This window comes from Rhincodon typus, chromosome 10 (genome assembly GCF_021869965.1).
Source record: "Rhincodon typus isolate 14 chromosome 10, sRhiTyp1.1, whole genome shotgun sequence".
In the NCBI taxonomy this organism is placed as follows: domain Eukaryota; kingdom Metazoa; phylum Chordata; class Chondrichthyes; order Orectolobiformes; family Rhincodontidae; genus Rhincodon; species Rhincodon typus.
This window is the reverse complement of record NC_063341.1, coordinates 51021094-51039923: the sequence shown is the minus strand read 5'-3', so window position 1 is coordinate 51039923 and position 18830 is coordinate 51021094. Positions and strand designations below refer to the sequence as shown.

The 18830-nt window shown below is 41.2% G+C and overlaps 1 long non-coding RNA gene across 2 annotated transcripts in view; it reads left to right on the top strand.

The window, feature by feature from the left end:
• Window positions 1-17035, top strand: part of LOC125484257 — a 41372-nt gene extending 24337 nt beyond the window's left edge. For both annotated transcript variants that reach the window (XR_007263098.1, XR_007263099.1), the window contains exon 4: window positions 17001-17035. This is a non-coding gene — a long non-coding RNA (uncharacterized LOC125484257). The remainder of the gene's footprint in view (window positions 1-17000) is intronic.
• Window positions 17036-18830: the final 1795 nt, after the last annotated feature.

Genomic DNA, 18830 nt, shown 5'->3' with positions numbered 1-18830 from the left:
TTAGCTGGGACTCCTCGATACTGCATTTCACTAAATGCTGTTTTGATGACATGGGCAGTCACTCACACTTCTTTAAGCCATATAAGCAGGTGTGATGCCAACAAATCTTAGTGCCAACGTGTTCAATTGGAGCTTTTGCAATATGTTTTCATAACTATTGATGACATCTAAATGTTATTTCAGATGGTGGTAACTTCTGTTCACAAAGGTTGTCAGATTAGATGTCCAAAGCAGTGAAATTAGCTCATGGTGATTTTAAGAGATTGAGGAGATTTAGTAGACTTAATGTAGACCAGCAATCAACCATGCTCATGAAATTGACTGACACAAACAACCAAGACAGTAAAAAAAAAGCCAGAGATAGTTATGATCTAGCTGCTCAAAGTTCTAGACAGACTGCACCTTGAGACACAAGTTACATTTCTGGTCCTCATGTAAAGGGGAAACATGCATGAGCAGCATTGAATAAATCTTGAGGCCAATCCCTAATGCTGATGGTCTGAGTTGTGAGAATAATCTCAGAGAAACGTGTGATCGTGTAAAATAGGTGATATGAAATCAGCCACCAAGTAAACTTAGAATCATAAAATCCTTACAATGCAGATAGAGGCTGTTTGGCTTGTCAATCTGTGCTGAACCTCCAAAGAGCCACCTACCCAGACACACTCCCTGATCTTAACCCTGTAGACCTGCATTTACCATGGCTAATCCACCTAGCCTACACATCCCTGGGCACTATCAGCAATTTAATATGGCCCCTCCACCCAATCTGCTCGTCTTTGGACTGTGCAAAGAAACCATAGCATCCAAAGGAAACCCATGTAGACACAAGGAGAACCTGCAAACTCCACACAGACAGTCACCTGAGGCTGGAATCAAACCCAGGTCCCTGACACTGAGGCAGCTGTGCTAAACATTGAGCCACCATGCCATTTTCATTCCTATTAAGTTCATAGAATTGGAAGGGTTGTATAGCATGGAACTGGTGCAGTATCACCCATTTTGCACTATCACATAAGGTTAAATCACTTAGCAGCTTTCTGATCTCTTGGCATTTAATGTTCAAAAGGATAGGATCAGACAGAGGCATGTAATACAGTAAATGATTTTGAAAAGAATAATTGAGAATACTACTTTAAAATAGAGAACTGGAATAGCTCAGGGGCATACAGATGCATAGCAATAAAGGGAAACATTAGGATTGATATCAGAACTGACTACTTCATGAGAAGAATGATCACCATTTAACCTCTCAATTCAAACAGTCCTTGTGTGAGTAACCATCCTCTAATCATTCAAAAAGCAATTAGTTGTTGGAATGTTCTGGATGACTGAATTAAGATTGGTTAAATGGCCTTCTTCACTATGAAGTAATTTGTGATTTCAAGAGAATATTGATACTCCACAAAATTTAATCCTCTCAACCATTAGTTACTGCTTTATGCCACAATTCTGCTCATGTGAATGTAACTGATATGCATGCACATAGATGTTTGATAGGGACAAAGGTGACACTGTTTTAAATCATTTGTTTTTTTGATTTGAAGTACCAGTTCTTCACCACAACATGAATTATAGAGACAAGACGGGGTCTTATGATGCAGTAGTTGTGCCCTTTTGAGCTAGCGGTCTGGGTTTAAGTTTCATCTGAACCAGAGCTGTATCACAGCATGACCGAACAGGTTGATTAAATAAGAAGCAGTGAGAATGTATACACTTGGTTAAGGAACCTACACCAAGAAAAAGAATTTTATTTCAGAATCTTTTATTCTTTTAATCTCAGTCAATCCTGCCTACCTATGTATGTAACAAGAAAGGAGTGAGAGAAATATTCTAAGTCTTTTACTTTTAGTATAAAGCTCTTTCTGCCTTTCTGAGATAAAGAAGGGTTACTTGTTAATTCGCCTTGTGTGACACATTTCATGCTGTTTTCATTCTTTGTTGCCCAGTGTAAAGAGTGATGCCAGTAAATCTTTTTTTTTAAAAAGTGAGTTTGCTTTAAGTTTGCTGCATCTTGGAATGGTGCTAAAAATGTGGCCGTTGGATTGCTGGTGTCATGGCAAGGTTAGTACAATTCACAGTCACAGGCTTCCCATTTGTTTCAATGGTAAATAGAGCAATTTAGTTTATATGGAGTCAACTTGCTCCAGGTCATCTAACATTTCTCTGTAAAAATAAATTGTAGCAGTAGTTACCTGGATAGGATATGTACTTTACACCAGCCCTTTTTAGACCATGTTTACTTTTTAAAAGAGGAGTATAAACTTTTTAATGAACTCGTGGGATATGGACATCACTAGCTGGACCAGTGTTTATTGCTCATCCCTAGTTTTCCTTGAGAAGGTGGTGGTGAGTTGCCTTCTTGAATCACTACGGTTCATGTGCTGTATTTTGACCCACAATACCCTGACGGCGGGAGTTCTAGAATTTTGACCCAGTGACAGTGAAGGAATGGTGATAATTTCCAAGTCAAGATGGTGACTGGCTTGGAGGAGAACTTGCAGATGGTGGTGCTCAATTAGAACTCGAACCATTGCAACTGAGAATCATCTGAATTTATAAAATCCACGAGCATTCGATGATTTCTAGATTTCGTAAAGTTTTGAAGTCCTCTTCCCTCCACCACCACTGCCATGTTTTGTTGCAGGAGATGCCCAATGAATAGGCCCTTTCTGTTTCATTAGCCAGTCGGGCTAAGTGAATGGCCCATTGACATTGGACAGTCAAACATAGGGACTATTAAAGAAGTTTGCTGACAAGGTTAGTATTCTTTACTCAGAGAATGGTCGGGGCGTGGAATGCATTGCCGGAGAGGGTAGTGGAGTCGGCCTCATCAGGGGCATTTTAAGCAGCTATTACGTAGGCATATGGATGATGGTATAAGGTAGGGGTGGAGGTTAGATAGACCTTAGGATTAGGTTAAGAGTTCGGCACAACATCGTGGGCCGAAGGGCCTGGCCTGTACTGTGCTGTACTGTTCTATGTTCTATGTTCTATAAGCAGCCTGAGAAGTAAATGTGAGAGCTGATTAGGGAGAGGGAGATTTAGAAGATGCTTCAAAATGGAGGCTGGCGTGAAAGGGTGTAGATGGTCCAGAAGTACAGGGTAATGACTTTGGAGGGGAAGCGTTTCCACATGAATTCATTTGACCACCATTGTACCACACTTTCAGCCTTTTGAGATACACGCTTCTGCATCAGTCTACAATTTTTTTTTGTCCAGCCGTCAAACTCAGACACAATATAGGGTTCTCTGATGCTGGCAAATGTGCCTCCATCTCCAAAGATAGCCACTAATTGAGCCCTTCCATGGTTTAATTGCCTGCCCATCTCTGGTGAATGAGTGGCTGATCCCAATGATAGCCCCCACTCCAGGAATTAAGCTGTGAGGCAGTGCCATGTTAGAGTTTTTACTTACTTGCAAGCATGGCCACCTCCAAACTTGCTGCTACAGATCAAGGACAACTCCTCCAAAACCACCACAGCAATCTCCCAGTTAAAAATATTAAAAACAAAACAAGTGTACTAATATTTCTTAAATGCTTAGGTAAAACATCTTCCCCTTTTCAAAAGGGTGAAGTAAGTAGATGGCAGCTGCTTATTCTCATTCTGGACCTTTTTATTGCCAGACAGCAATAGTTGTGCTACATTCTTTTCTTATCTCACAACACATATGAGTCACTATGAAACAAACACAAATGCTGTAATAAATTACTGGACATAAATGTCATGACGTGACGAAAAGAAAATTTGCCTTTCTGACTGAGTACATTTAATACCTGTTGAGAGTTAATGGTATCATTCCAATTGTTGTTAAGCAGAGGGTTAATTTATGAAGAGAAAGTATAACTGTTGATCAAAGAATTTGATGCACTCAATCCCTCCACTCCACCTCAAACGTAAAATAGAAGAATGGTGTCAATGTTAGATGGAATTTTAAAGCAATATGTGCTTGTGTGGCAGCAAATGCTTCTAAATTATGTTCCTTTGACTCCTTTTTTATTACTGTGTACATTAATTTGTTTGTGTTTGATAAGCAAGGCAAGTCCTTAGCAGCTGGCTTGCTTGCAGCACTGAAAATGCTATTCAGTAACAACAGTATCAATACTTAGACATATTAAACAGTTTATCTGGAAATATTCAGCCATTCAACAGCTGGGGTCACTTTTTAACACTGTAGCTTTGATAGAAAATATGTCCCTGATAATTTTCAAATTTCAAAATGTTATGCTTTGGCCACAGGCAATGTCTGCCTAATTTTGTTCAATGCACTCCAACTATATTTCTGACATGCTGCACCTTTAACTTTTGCTGATTCTACACTTTAAACCCATCCAGTTCAGTCTGTAATAAATCTGGCTCCAGATGATTTTGGTTAGTATGAATAGAAAGGTCACTCTTAAAGCAATTTTGTGGTGTAGTCAAAAGGTTAAAATGATGTAACATGATGGGGTGGAGTAAGACTAGTATGGAATATTAGCATCAGCAGTTGTCTCAGTTGTCATTTTTTTTGATAATATCTCCCTCTTTTTGTTCTTTCATGGGATGCGGATATAACTGTAAGACCAGCATTTGTAGCCCATCGCTAAGTGTCCTTGAACTAAGTGGCTTACTAGGTTTTTACAAAGTGAACTTTAGGGTTAAATACATTGCTGTGGCTCTGGAGTTGCATATGAACTGGACAACACAGATTTCCTTCTCAAAAAGACATTAATGGATCAGATGGGTTTTTACAACAATCAGTGGTTGTTTTATGGTTACTATCACTGAGACTAGCAGATTAATTAATTAATTTTAAATTTCATTTGTTGCCCCAGGGGATTTCGACCCATATATCCAGTTTCCTCTGGATTTGCATTCAAGTGACGCCACCACAACAGCACTATCTCCCAATGTCATAATTGAATCAGACTTGGATAGTGTGCAATGTCAGTGATCTAACTGGCTAACCAGAGTTGTACTTTTTTTTTTCAATTTAGTTTTTAACATTTGAATATTGCCACCTCAAATGCATATGCCTGACAGATACTTTCCTCACTGAAATGCTTTACTCCAGTTTTGCAACAACTATTCTTTTAAATGATTAGAAATAAGTAAATTAACGTAATATGTACAGTGATGACAGCATATGAGGAATAAAAAAATCTTGTACGCTCTTTTATGTATGTGTGACAATGTATAAATTTCGAATTCAGCCTGAACTATTTGATGCTTCTTTTAATTTAAAAATCGAGTTGAGGTAAGAAGAGATGAGCTCTGTGGGACAGGAGCAGGCAGAAACATTGGTCTGCCCGCGACAGTTTGTAGATTTTGGGAAGGATGTAGTAGCAAGCTGTGTGGGGTTAGGGGTCTATGAGCTTGGAGACAGTTGGGAGGAGGTCACTAAATGAAATGAGATTAGTGATCATTGTGGGTACCAATGGTCTGATATTCCATGGTGGAACCATGGTCAGGGGGAGATAGGAAGTGGTGTCTGAGAGCTGGCTCTCAGCCTCTGCAATGTAGAGTCAGTCCCCCAGACAACAACAGCACCACCCTTGTTGGCAGGCTTGATGACAAAGTCAGGGTTGGATCTGAGAGCATGGAGTGCAGTTAGTTCAGAAGGAGATAGGTTTGAATGAGTAAGGAGGGCAGAGAAATTGAGATGACCAATGTCACATTGACAGTTCTCAATGAACAAGTGAAGTGCAGGTAAAAGATCAGAAGGTGATGTCCAGGTGGAGGGAATGTGTTGGAGGCGGGTGAAGAGGTCTGTGGGATGGGGAGAGGACTCCTGTCCAAATGGACAAGTGACAGAAGAAGAATTTGTGCCCAAAACTGATTGAGGTCAGGGTGCAGAGGGATAAAACTAAGTACAGAACTTTCAGCATCAGAGAGCGGAAGGTCAGAAGGGACAGTAAATGAATGAAAAGGAAATGGGATTAGGAGAAGGGATGAACTGAGAGGGAAGGGGAGGGAAGGAAGGTTCCAGAGGGGTGTGGATATCATAAAGTTGTTGCATGTTGCGTTCCTTAACATCTGAAAGTAAACGAAAAAGTTTCTTGTTAAAACATCAAAAGAGCCAAAGGATGAAGAGGAAGTGGAGGGCACGACAGCTCTGAGCCAACATGAGGCGATGCTGATGGAGAGAGGTTGAGAGTGTGCATACGGTGACACATGGTGCTGAGTGTGGATCTCAGGATGTGAGAGCCACATTGTTACAAAGACCTATCTGCTTCACTGATGTTCTTTAGGGAAGGAAAACTACTGTCCTTACCCAGTCTGGCCTACATGTCATTCCAGATCCACACCAATGTGGCTGACTGTTAACTGGCCTCTGGGCAATAAAGGATGGGCAATAAATGCTGGCCTAACAGTGACACCCAAATCTGAAGAATGAATTAATAAAAAGAAAATCCACCCAGTGCAGAAGGTTAAAGGGATTTGAAAACAAAAGACCAGAAAACAAAGAACCGTGAATAATGCTCATTAATCATTATGAACCTAAATACATTCCTTGGCTTATGTAACAAGTTCACCCACAGAATCAAGTGTGAAAGATGAAATAGTTTGGAAATACCAGAAAGCATTTAAATGAGTGAATAAAGTACTGATTAGTGACACTGTTTTGCCTACTAGGATCCCAAGAACCAATTTGTTTTATTATATGATGCTTTGCCACAAGGTTTGGGTGTGTTGTTATCTCACAGTATGGAAAGTAGTGTGGCAAGACCTGTAACATACCTGATTTGATTTAATTAGATTTATTGTTGTCACATGTACTGAGATACATTGAAAAGTGTGGTTTTGTGTGCCATATAGGCAGATCATACCATAAAAGTGCATCAGGGTAGCAGAACAGAGTGCAGAAGACAATGTTATAGCTGCAGAGAAGGTGCAGACAGAGAGATCAACGTCAAAGTTTGAGAGGTCCGTTCAGAGGTCTGATAACAGCTGGGAAGAAGCTGTTCTTGAATCTGTGTGTATATGTATTTAAACTTTTATATCTTCTGCTCGATGGAAGAGGGTGGAAGAGAGTATAACTAGGATAAGAGGGGTCTTTGATTATGTTGGTTGTTTTCCCGAGGCAGTGGGAAGTATAGACGGAGTCAATGGATGGAAGGCTGGTTTGCTGATGGATTGGGCTGTGTTCACAATTCTGTAGTTTCTTACCGTCTTGGGAACAGCAGTTACTATACCATGCTGTGATGCATCCAGATAGGATGCTTTCTATGGTGCATTTAAAAAAATTGGGAAGAGCCTTTGTAGATGTGCCGAATTTCCTTAGCCTCCTGAGCAAGTAGAGGCGTTGTTGTGCTTTCTTGACAGTTGTGGCGATGTGTGTATACCATACAAATTGTTGGTGATCATCACTCCCAGGAACTTGATGCTCCTGACCATCTCCGCCTCAGCACCATTGATGCAGACGGAGGGGTGCCCTCCATTCTGTTTCCTGAAGTCAATGACCAGCTCCTACGTTTCGCTGACGTTGGTGGAGAGTTTGTTGTGTTTACACCATGCTATAAGCACTCAATCTCTTTCCTGTATTCTGCCTCATCGTTGTTTGAGGTCTGACCTACAACGATAGTGTCGTCAGCAAACCTGTAAATGGAGTTGGGCAGGAATTTGGCCACACGGTCATGAGTGTGTAAGGGGTACAGTAGGGGGCTGAGTAGGCAGGCATGCGGGGCACCAGGGTTGAGGGTTATGATGGAGGAGCTGTTGTCCCCTGTTCTTACTGAATGTGCTCTATGGGTTAGGCAGTTGATAGAGGTGGGAGCTTAGACCTAGTTCTGGAGTTTGGAGATGAATTTGTTTGTAATTATGGTGTTGAAGATGGAGCTGTAGTCAATAAGTATGAACCTGACGTAGGTATTCTTGTTAACCACATGTTCCAGGGATAAGTGTAGGGCCAAGGAAATGGCATCTGCTGTGGTTCTGTTGTACCGCTATGTGAATTGGAAAGAATCAAGATGACCTGATAGGCTGCAGTTAATATGATCCACGAATGAATGAATGATTTTATTGCCATGTGTATTTTACAGTAAGAATACAACAAAACACAGCTTTCATTTGTCTCCATGATTCAGTGCTATTTTGAATAATTTAAGAATCAGAAAAAGAAAGGAAAAATATAGCTTAAAGAGAGTCCGTCAGTTCTGATCCAGCTTACCACCATCAACGATGCCTGTGCCACCATCCCTCTGCTACCATTTTGCCACCATCTACACTGGACCCAACCAACATCAAAGTCGCCGATCCTCAGGTGCCATCTTTTACCGGTTGGCCAATACTGAACCAACCAACACCAGAGTTAAGTCTCTCACAGGTGGACCCACCTTGTCAATGTCACTATGATGCTCTTCCACCACTGCTTCACTGCCGCCAGCGCCAGCGCCAGACTCGAGCTATGACAAAGTTGTCAGTCCTCAGGCACCATCTTTCACCACTGGACCTACCTCGCCAATGTCTCCTTCACTGGTGCAGCAGCTGCCGACTCTAATGCTACGTCCTGTGCTTGCCTCAATAAACTCGCTTCGTGGTGGGCTTGATCAAAATCAAATGGCACGGTGACTCAATGGTTAGCACTGCTGCCTCACAGCACCAGGGACCCGGGTTCAATTCCACCCTCAGGCGACTGTCTGTGTGGAGTTTGCACATTCTCTCCGAGTCTGTCTCCACCCTGCTCCAGTTTCCTCCCACAATCCAGAGATGTGCAGGTTTGGTGGATTGGCCAAGCAAACTTGCCCATATTGTCCAGGGATGTATAGGGTAGCTGGATTAGCCATAGGAAATGCAAGGGTACAGGGATAGGGTAGGGGGGTGAGTCTGGGTGGGATGCTCTTCAGAGAGTCGGTATGGACCTGTTGGGTTGAATGGCCTGTTTCCATACTGTAGGGATTCTATGGGATCCACATTAGGCTCGCTTGACGTCCATGCACTGAGCCCCCTCAAGGACTGCGCTGGGCCCACTGTCCTCTACGCTGGGCTCACTTGTGGCCCATGCGCTGGGACTACTCAAGGTCTGCAGTAGACTCAACACTGCCAATGCCATCCAAGCTCAGGACAAGAGATAAGTAAAGGTATCGAGAGTGGGGAAACAAAGCATGAAAATATAGAATAAAAAGAAAAGAAAAGAGGTCAGAGCAGATGAGCTCCAGCTCAGGAGCCCTACTCTGCTGCCATCTTGTTTCCACCTGATAACCTTTCCAAGCACTTCATAAGTATGGAGGTCAGAGCCACCAGCCTGGAATCATTGAAGCATCCTGCATGATTTTTCTTTGGCACCAGGATGATGGTGATTTTCTTGAAGCAGGAGGAGACTTCAGATCAAAGTAAGGAGAGCTTAAAGATGACTGCGAATACTCCTGGCAGCTGGTCCGCATAGGATCTGAGTGCGTGCCTGGGTCTCCAGTTACTTTCTGTAGATTCACTCTCAAGAAGGCCGATCTAACGTCTGTATCCAAGGCTATAGGGGCGGGTGACTTTGTTTCATTGACCTTCCGGTCAAAGCATTCATAGGATGCATTAAGTTCATTGGGAAAGGATGCGTTGCTGGCCATAATTCTGTTTGACTTCACTTTGTAGCCCATTATGTCGTGTATGCCTTGCCACAAGTGACGGGTGTCTGTGTGGTTAGTCTGGGTCATATGTTTCATGTATGTAAATGAAGCAAAATGTCACAAGTAAAATGACTCTAAGCAAAATTAACCATCAGGAATGGAATTACAAAGTTCCGTTATCTACCTGTAAAGTATTCCATCTCATTATTAAGTGATAACCAGGCACTTATGATACACTTAAGTGAGAAAAGAGATACCATCCCGAGCAGCAACACAGCCTCAGGGATGGCTATTGATTTTCATGGCCCATCACTTTTTACATTTTGTGAATCGGCAGATTGTGTTAATGCAAATATTCTTTCAAGATTGATTCTTAAGAGAAAATATTGCACAAGGTGACTTGTTTTCACTGGAGTTTAGAAGAGCAAGGGTGATTGATTTAAGTTTATAAAATCCTGAATAATCTTGAAGAGCTGTATTCTAATCACCTCTTGACATTCAAAAGTATCAGCATTGCTGAATCCCCCATTATATATCCTGGTGGTGAGCATTTATCAGAAACTGAACTGAGCCGCCTATGTAAATACTATAGCAACAAGTGCAGATCAGAGCCTAGGAAATTTGTAGTGAGTAAGTCACCTCTTGTTTTTCCAATGCCTGTCTACCATCTTCAAGAAAGAAATTAGGAGAACGATATAATACTCTCAATTTGCCTGGACAGGTGCAACTCCAACCAAGAGTCAAGAAGTTTGTCATCATCCAGGACTTGATTAACCTTGATTCATTACTTCAACATGCATTCCCTTCACCACCAATTCATAGTAATAGCAGTGTCTACGTTGCACAGCAGCAACACCCTCCAAACCTGTGACACCTAACACCTGGAAGGCCAAGAGCAACAGATATGAGTTTTCCAGGATACGTGAGAAACTGAGGTTGTTGACTTGCTCGCCGAGCTGGCTTGTTTTTGTTCAGCTGTTTCGTCACCATGCGAGGTGACATCATCAGTAAAGTGATGTTATTCTGCTCAGCTTGGAGTCCCTTTATTGTAGGCTCCACTGATGTTACCTAGCATGGTGACGAAACGTCTGAATGAGAACAAGCCAGCTCGGCGAGCAAGTCGACAACCTCACCCTCAACCCGAGCTACAGATCTTTGCCAAAACTTTAAACTTGAGAAACTTACATGTTTGCTCCAAACCACATACCATCCTGACTTGGGGACGATATTACTGTTCTTTTGCTGCTGCAGGGTCAAAATCCTGCAGCTCCCTTCGTAACAGCGTATGGGTATAACTAAATTTGGTTCAAGTGCTTCAAGAAAATGCAGCTCACCACCACTTTCTTAAGGGCAACTTGAACGGGTAATAAATGCTGGCCTAGCCAACAACATCCACATCCCGTATATGATTTTACCATGAAGTTAGATGTTCTGCATCACTATAGAATTCTGTAAATGTAGCATCCAGTTTTTAATGTTCCATAAACTTTTTATCATCTGGCACTTATTTGGCCAGGAGTGTACTGGTTGATCAAATGTTCCAGAAAATCAAAAGGTCCACACAATCAATGTAAAATCACACATTAAGTAATAGAAATGTAATGCAGGGGCTATACACAACACTGTTATACGTTATTTACAGCATAAATCACTTAAATAATAATGCAACTTTGCCTTAAATGGAACTTCTCACTCGCACCCTCAACTGACCACTTGGACATTGCAGTACATCACGGTATTTGAGGAGAAATTGACTCGAAATTCAATCGACTGTTGATATTTCATGTGGTCATTCTATTGAACAACAAATATATTAACACTGAAGTAAATAAATTTTTAAAATTATAATAACTGGACAGAATAATACAGTAAATTTTGCGATATTTGAGGTACATAATTTTTGCCGATTTATTAAGAGCACCAGTTCATGAGGTGCCGGTTAAAACAAAGTTTGCTGTGTATTAAAGCAATGATGTGGAATCTGGTGGACCCCATTGTGATTCATAGTGGCCACATCCATAGCAGCAGTTGTTGGTTGCTTGAGGAACTCTGGCTCAGAGTTGACGAGCTCGAGTCTGAGCTTCAAACACTATGACACATCAGGGAGACAGAGAATTAACTGGACACAGTGTTTCAGGGGGCAGTCGCACTTCTTAGATTAACTACCTCGAATTCAGTCAGTGGTCAGAGACAGGGGTGTGACTACAAGTGAGGCAGGTGGAGGGATCATGGAGGTAGTGCCGAATGAGCCTCAGCCCTTGAGTGTGTCTAACAGGTTTGAGATTCTTCCTCCCTGTATAGACGAGAGTGGGGGCTGTAGGGAAGAAGAGCAAACTGACAACAGCACCGTAATTCAGGGAGAAATTCAAGAGTAAGGAGAAAGGAGAAATGTAATTGCAATCATGGATAGAACAGTAAGGGAGTAGATGCTGTTGTGTGTGGCTAGGTTTGAGAATCCCAAAGAATGTGTTGTCTGGCTGGTGCCCAGGTTCAGGATATCTCATCTGGGCTGCAGAGGAACTTGGATAGAGGGAAAAGATCCTGTTGGTCCACTTAGGTATCAATGATATAGACACAAAGAGGAAAGAAGTGCTGCTGAGGGAATATGAGCAGCTAGAGGCTAAATTAAAATGCAGAACCAAAAAGGTAATAATCTCTGTATTACCACCTGAGCCATGAGCAAATTGGAACAAGGTCACAAGATTAAAGAGGTAAACACATGGCTCAATGATTGGTATGGGAGAAATGAGTTCAAATTTATGGCACATTGGCACCAGTACTGGGGAAGGAGGGAGCTTTCTGATGGGACAGGCTCCAGCTGAATCATGCTGGTGAAATGCATAAGTAGGGCTTTGAATAGGGGTTTAACTATAACAGGGTGGGGAGTTCAGTTGTATGTTAAATTATGGCCTGTCAGCACTGCTTTGTCGAGGGCGTGTCATGCCTGAAAAATCTGCTAGAATTCTTTGAAGAGGTAATGAGTAAGTTAGACACAGGAGAGCCTGTAGATATGATCTATTTGGATTCCCAGAAGGCCTTTGACAAGGTGCCACAAAGGAGGCTGCTAAATCTTTCAGGATGGAAGGTGGTGACTAGTGGAGTTCCAGAGGGGTCTCTGTTGGAACCATAGTTATTCACATTATACATTATTGATTTGGATGAAGGAACTTCGGGCATTGTTGCTGAGTTTGCAGACAGCACAAAGATAGATGGATAGACAGGTGGTATTGTGAAAGCAGGGAGTATACAGAAAGACTTAGACAGGCTAGGAGAGTGGGCAAAGAAGTGGCAGCTGGAATACAATATGGGAAAGTGTGAAGTTATGCACTTTGGTGAGAAGAATAGAGGCATCGACTATTTTCTAAACATGAAGCGGCTTCATAAAGCTGAAGCACAAAAGGACTTAGGAGTCCTAGCTTAGGCTTCTCTCAAGGTAAACTTGCAGGCTCAGTTGGCAGTTAAGAAGGTAAATTCAATGTTTGCATACATTTCTAGAGGGCTAGAATTTAAGAGGATGGATGCACCACTGAGGCTGTATTAGGCTCTGGCCAGACCTCATTTGGAATACTGTGAGTGGTTGCGGGTCCCATATCTAAGTTAGGAAGTGCTAGCCTTGGGGATCCAGAGGGCATTTACAAAAACAATTCCTGGGGATGAAGGGCAGTACGGAGTCAGTACTCGATGGAGTTTAAAAGGATGAGGGAGGAGTTGATTGAAATTTGCAGAATATTGAAAAGCCTGGACAGAGTGAACATGGAGAAGATGTTTCCACTTGTAGGAGAGACTAAGACCCAAAGGCACAGCCTCCGAGTAAAGGAAGGGCTCTTTAAAACTGAAATGAGGAGGAATTTCTTCAGCTAGAGGGGTGTGAATCTATGGAACTCATTGGCACAGAGGACAATGGAGGCCAAGTCATTGAGTGTACTTAAGACAGAGATAGATAGGTTCTAGTTTGGTAAGGGGATCAAGGGTTATGGGGACAATGCAGGAGAATGGGGTTGAGAAACATATCAGCCATGATCGAATCACGGAGAGACTTGATGGGCAAAATGGCCTAATTCTGTTCCTATATCTTAAGGCCTTATTGACTAATGGTAATATTGTATTCCCAAATAAATAAATTGATCAAACAGGATCCTCAGCTGATTGCAACAAGGAGAATTCAAGGGGCTGGCACTCTACATTGAAAAAAAAAAATCAGACACTCACAGTCAGACAATTGATTTGTCTTATAACAATTAGTAAGTCCTCTCAGATCACACTTCGGCAAACTGCCCTATTTTCAGGAAGTGCATTGTTTAACTTCAACTTTTCAAATTACAGTCCAGCCCTACAATGGTGAAACCTGTTTTTCTCGTTATCCTATGAGAACATCCTCAGGATGGGAAGGTAGCTTTTTTGTTGAGAATATTCAAACACAATGATCCCCATGCAATAAAATCTGAATATTCCAATTTATCCAGGAACTGGGAAGGCTGAGACACACATATTGTTTGCATGAGTCTGGCTTTAGTTTCAGGGCTGCGGTGTTTTCAGTGTTGTGTAAAGTCCTTTGGAAGGTTAACTATTTGTAGGCACTTGGACAACTAACTGGAACAGTGTGGAGAAAATATGTTTGTAAATATGATAGAAATAAAGAATTTTCATTATACACTACGTCATCACACCACACATACACTGGATGCTTTAAGGTCAATTCTTGATGTTATATAGACATAAAAGCAACCATTTTGTACAAAGCTTGATCCCAATAATGGCAACAAGATGATTGGATACAATAGTGCCTCAAGTTTAGATGAATGAGGAGTGCTTTAGTCAAAAAAATATAAAATTCATCATTGGTTTGACATGTAGACCTGAATTCTTATATTAACAGATGACAGAGTTAAGAGGAACTTTCACAATCTACTATCAGGGCAAGCTGTTAAGCTGTCCAATAAAAGTATTGCCCTTTAAATATTTGAAAAAAAAGACTTTGCAAATTTAAAAAAAAAACGCATACTATTTTGTTAGAGATAGTAGGAACTGGAGAATCTGAGATAACAAGGTGTAGAGCTGGATGAACACAGCAGGCCAAGCAGCATCATAGGAGCAGGCAGGCTGACGTTTCGGGCCTAGATCTGTTGCCATAAGTCTGAAGGCCTTTGTTACTAGATTTGCACTTCAAGACTGATTTCAGAACCATCTATTATCACTGTAGGGTATTGAACATTTGGCTGTTTGATCGCCAGTTGTTATAGACACTTTGAGGCAGGATGATAAAGTCCAATGCTTGCTGCTAGTAAGGGATTATGAACTTGAATTAAATGTTTGTTGTTATAATGCACAGTGTAGTTGAAGAAACACAAATGCAGTAAATGGAATTTTAAGAATGAAACTATTATTTCAATATTTTCATGACACATCCCTGAACATGATTACCCAATTTATTACGGTTCTAGATCAGATACTCAAACTGTTAAGCTCCTGGCTGAAGAGGAAGCAAATTGACTTCTCTTGGTCATTCATCCGCTGCCTTTGTTGGTCACAACAAAGTATCTCTTCTGTTGTGGAAATCTTGCTTCCAGACCTAAATTATCTTTGTTTCAGAAAGCAACAATTTAAGTGGACCATTACTTGGATGTTTGGGATGACATTTTGATTGAACCCACACATTCCCAAGAACTTCATGATTTCACATTCTGTTGTAAGAATGGGGAACTGTGTTACTGCCTGTAAATTTGCAGCCCTGAGCAATACCCATCCTTGACCCACTGCTTGTCCTGGATAGGTCACTTGACACTTAGCAAACTCACTCCTTGCAAGGTTGACCACTAGATCAGCTGACTGTACTTTACGGAAGAGTCTTGCCATTTGGTTTGTGTGTTTCTCGAATGTTACTGAGCCTGTTACCATCAGATTCACCAGCTTTTGAAAGGTAACTGGGGTATTTTAGAGTCTGAATGTCACGACTCAACACTGGTATAACCCAGAGCTACAAAAGCAGCAATTTGCTTTGTGTGGGACGTCAGGGGAACCTGCCAGTACCCCTTGAGTAAATCCATCTTAATAATATAGGCTGCTTTACATTTATCTATGCAAACATTCCAGCTGGGATATTGGGTAGGAGTTGGGCCTGGTCACTATATTAACTTTACAGTTGTTAATGCAGAGTCTTGTGCAATCATCTGACTTGGGCATGAACTTAAGTTGGGAGTTCCAGCTACTGTTGCTTGGCTCTATTAATCGATGTTCTGACATATAGTTAATCTCATCCTGGACATGGACCAGCTTTTCTGTGCTGAAGTGATAAGGATGTTGCCTCATGGGAGTTGTCTCTCCTACATACACACCAGTTAGAACCTGAGTGACGCAGACTGGTTCGTTTATACATAAATCCTTTATACAGCAAGCAGCTTTGTTAAGTCTGCTCATTGTTCTCTACACCTAGGTGACTGAATAAGGAGTTTCAGTTTGCTAGTATTTCTGTATTGGCTAGTCAGAGGGGAGGGGTTTTAATTTTGGTCTCACTTGGTCCCATCTTGGTCCAATTCAATCCCACTGCTACCTTTGTCTGCTAGGGTTGGTGACAATGGGACAAACCATTACTTGCTAGTCCCCTTCTCAATGGGGGTACTGCATTATTACATTGACAGGACAGTGCGTTAGCTTTTTCCCTTGATCTGAGGTCTCAGTCATGAGTGTTCACTTCCCTAGGCTTCTTGCCAACTATGTTCTGTTTCTTATGTTCTTATATAAACATGAAGATATAGTAATGCCACACACATGTACAGATTAAAAATAAGAGGTAAGTCCAAAAAGATAAATGTTAAAAGAAAATGTACGGATCAGTCTATGAATTGTTCATCAAGAATGGATAGTTCATCATTGCGGCCATTGCAGTGAAGAATTGAGATTGGTCAATTTTGAGATACATGGCTTTGTAGGTGGATTGAAACTCTTGTCCATTCAACATTAACTGATTGGCAGACTGCTTTACTCACAGGGCTAGGTTGTTTAAATGGCTGCTCTCAGAGCTGTGTCTCTCATGGCCCACTAGTCAACATATTAGGACATCAGACCACTAACATACACACACAACTAGGCTGATTTTCCCTTTTTAATCATTGTCCCTATGTATTACTGATGGGGGAAAATATACAGCTATGCCTGAACTATACAGCTCAGTCTGCTGTAATTTGTGATATTCTCAGGATATTATAAATTACGTTTGTAGAGCATTTTCTCCTTTGGAAGCTTCTTTGATAGTTTATCAGGTACGACATTCCAGAGGATCTCTCAGGGCAGTCATTGAATCTACACTGCACATAAACATTTAATTGCATTTCTTTTTTATATGTGGTAATTACAGTCTGATATGCCCATAGGTGATTTGGGGTTATGATCGATGGTCATGATAATGTATGGCTTGGAAATCTGCAATCTAAAATTTACTTTATCTTATTTCCTCTCTGCATAGGTCCTGAGGTCTATCCATGGTGAATACTGGGTGAGTATTGGTGCAATGATGGCAGTGGGGAACATATGGGTAGGCAGGAGTTGATACTTCATTGTCAAATAATGTATAAAGAGTCAAGGGAAATGGGAAGGGGGGATAAATTGGCATGGAATGCATGAGGGCCAATTGGGTGTGTGGTTGGTTTAGTGGGGCAAGATTGGCATGGTGTGACAAGGTTGGCATAGTGTGATGGGTTAAGGGGAATGAAACCTGAAAAGATGTTTTATGGTTCAATTGTTTTCTTGTGGGAATTTTAACAGCGCCACTACATAGAGGCAGATTTTGCCCCCAAAACACTTAGGCCCTGGCAGCCTTTGCACTCCCTTCAAGGTGACACGACCTTCTGCCAGATAACGCTGGCATCCGGGAATGAAAACTCCAGCTTTTGAGACACTTAGTCCATGGGTTTTATGGAGCTAGGAAATGACCAAACCCTGTGGTCCCAACCAGAGAGCAAAAATTCAGCATGTCAATAGTGAGAGACTGTTACCCAGTCTCAGAGTAAGGAACTGACCTTTTGGGACTGCAATGAGGAGAAATCTCTTTCCTCGGAGGTCTGTAAAACTTTGGAATCCTGTACTCAGTTATTGAAGTTCAGTCATTGATCAAGATCACCTTTTGTCAATACTGATGAGGAAGGCTCCTTGACACATTTTAGTGCATCAACACTGTAAAAAGAATTATAGATATTTTTTCATCCAACACTAAACTCACTAATCCTCATTATCTTTTTCATGTGTTGGTAACTTTTTATGAGAATTATGAAATTTCTGTCTTTTTGTATTTGTAGCACTTGTCCTACGTTCGTAATTCTCTGGAGTTTATCTTTTCTATATCATTTTGTACCATTTGCACCCATGAACTTTCAAGGCTAACCAAACTTAATATTTCGGTTTTGATGCCTTGGCTTACTTAGCCTTTTGACTGTGGCCTCATCTTTCTGAACTGGCTGTCAGACCTAAATGTGTGTTTTGTATGTTAGTGACCATAGCAAGGTCAGATCACTGTGCAACCTCAGGAAAAACACTACTGGCTTGTTTGTACTGATTTAGCTATATTCTGTTTTGTCTGCTTATTGCTACTGACTTGATATGCCAGGATTACTTTTAACTTTGTATGATAGTATAAAGCAGGTGATGGTGAATCTATAACTCTCCATTGTTGTATGTGCTACAATGCCGACCAGTACAAACTGTGATTGGGATTGTTTGTTACCACCATGTTTTTTCCTTGACTTCTTCTAAGGGCCCAGTTTCTTTCCAGTGATGATGGAAAACCAATTCTGAGTCTTAACAAAAAGAGGCTATTGTTTTAAACAAGATATAATTTGTTGCATGTTAGTAATCAGGTACAAGTTGCACCAGGATATTGGATGTTGATACTAAGATTATTAGGAGACCAACAGTCTGTCCTCCATGAGATCCTAAACGGCTTGCCTCACCCCACCCAACTTCTTATGACACCATCAGATTAACTGGAGCCTAATGCAATGCCCAACATTAACACTTTCAGAACCGTAACCTTATACTGCATCTGCAATGACAATAAGGATCGGGAATAATGTAAAGCAAGGTGCCGACTTACTATCACTTTTATATATCTCATCAAGGTCTACATCTACCATGTTAATGGACAGCCTATATTTGTTTATTTCTTTCAATGTGACTTTAATTCTTCATGGCTGTTTTAGGGGGATTTCTGGAAATAGAAGTAGAAGGTGTTTGTGTATTAAATATTTTAATTAAATAGTTGAATACTTAATAAGTAATTTTTGCAATCTATCTATTTTAG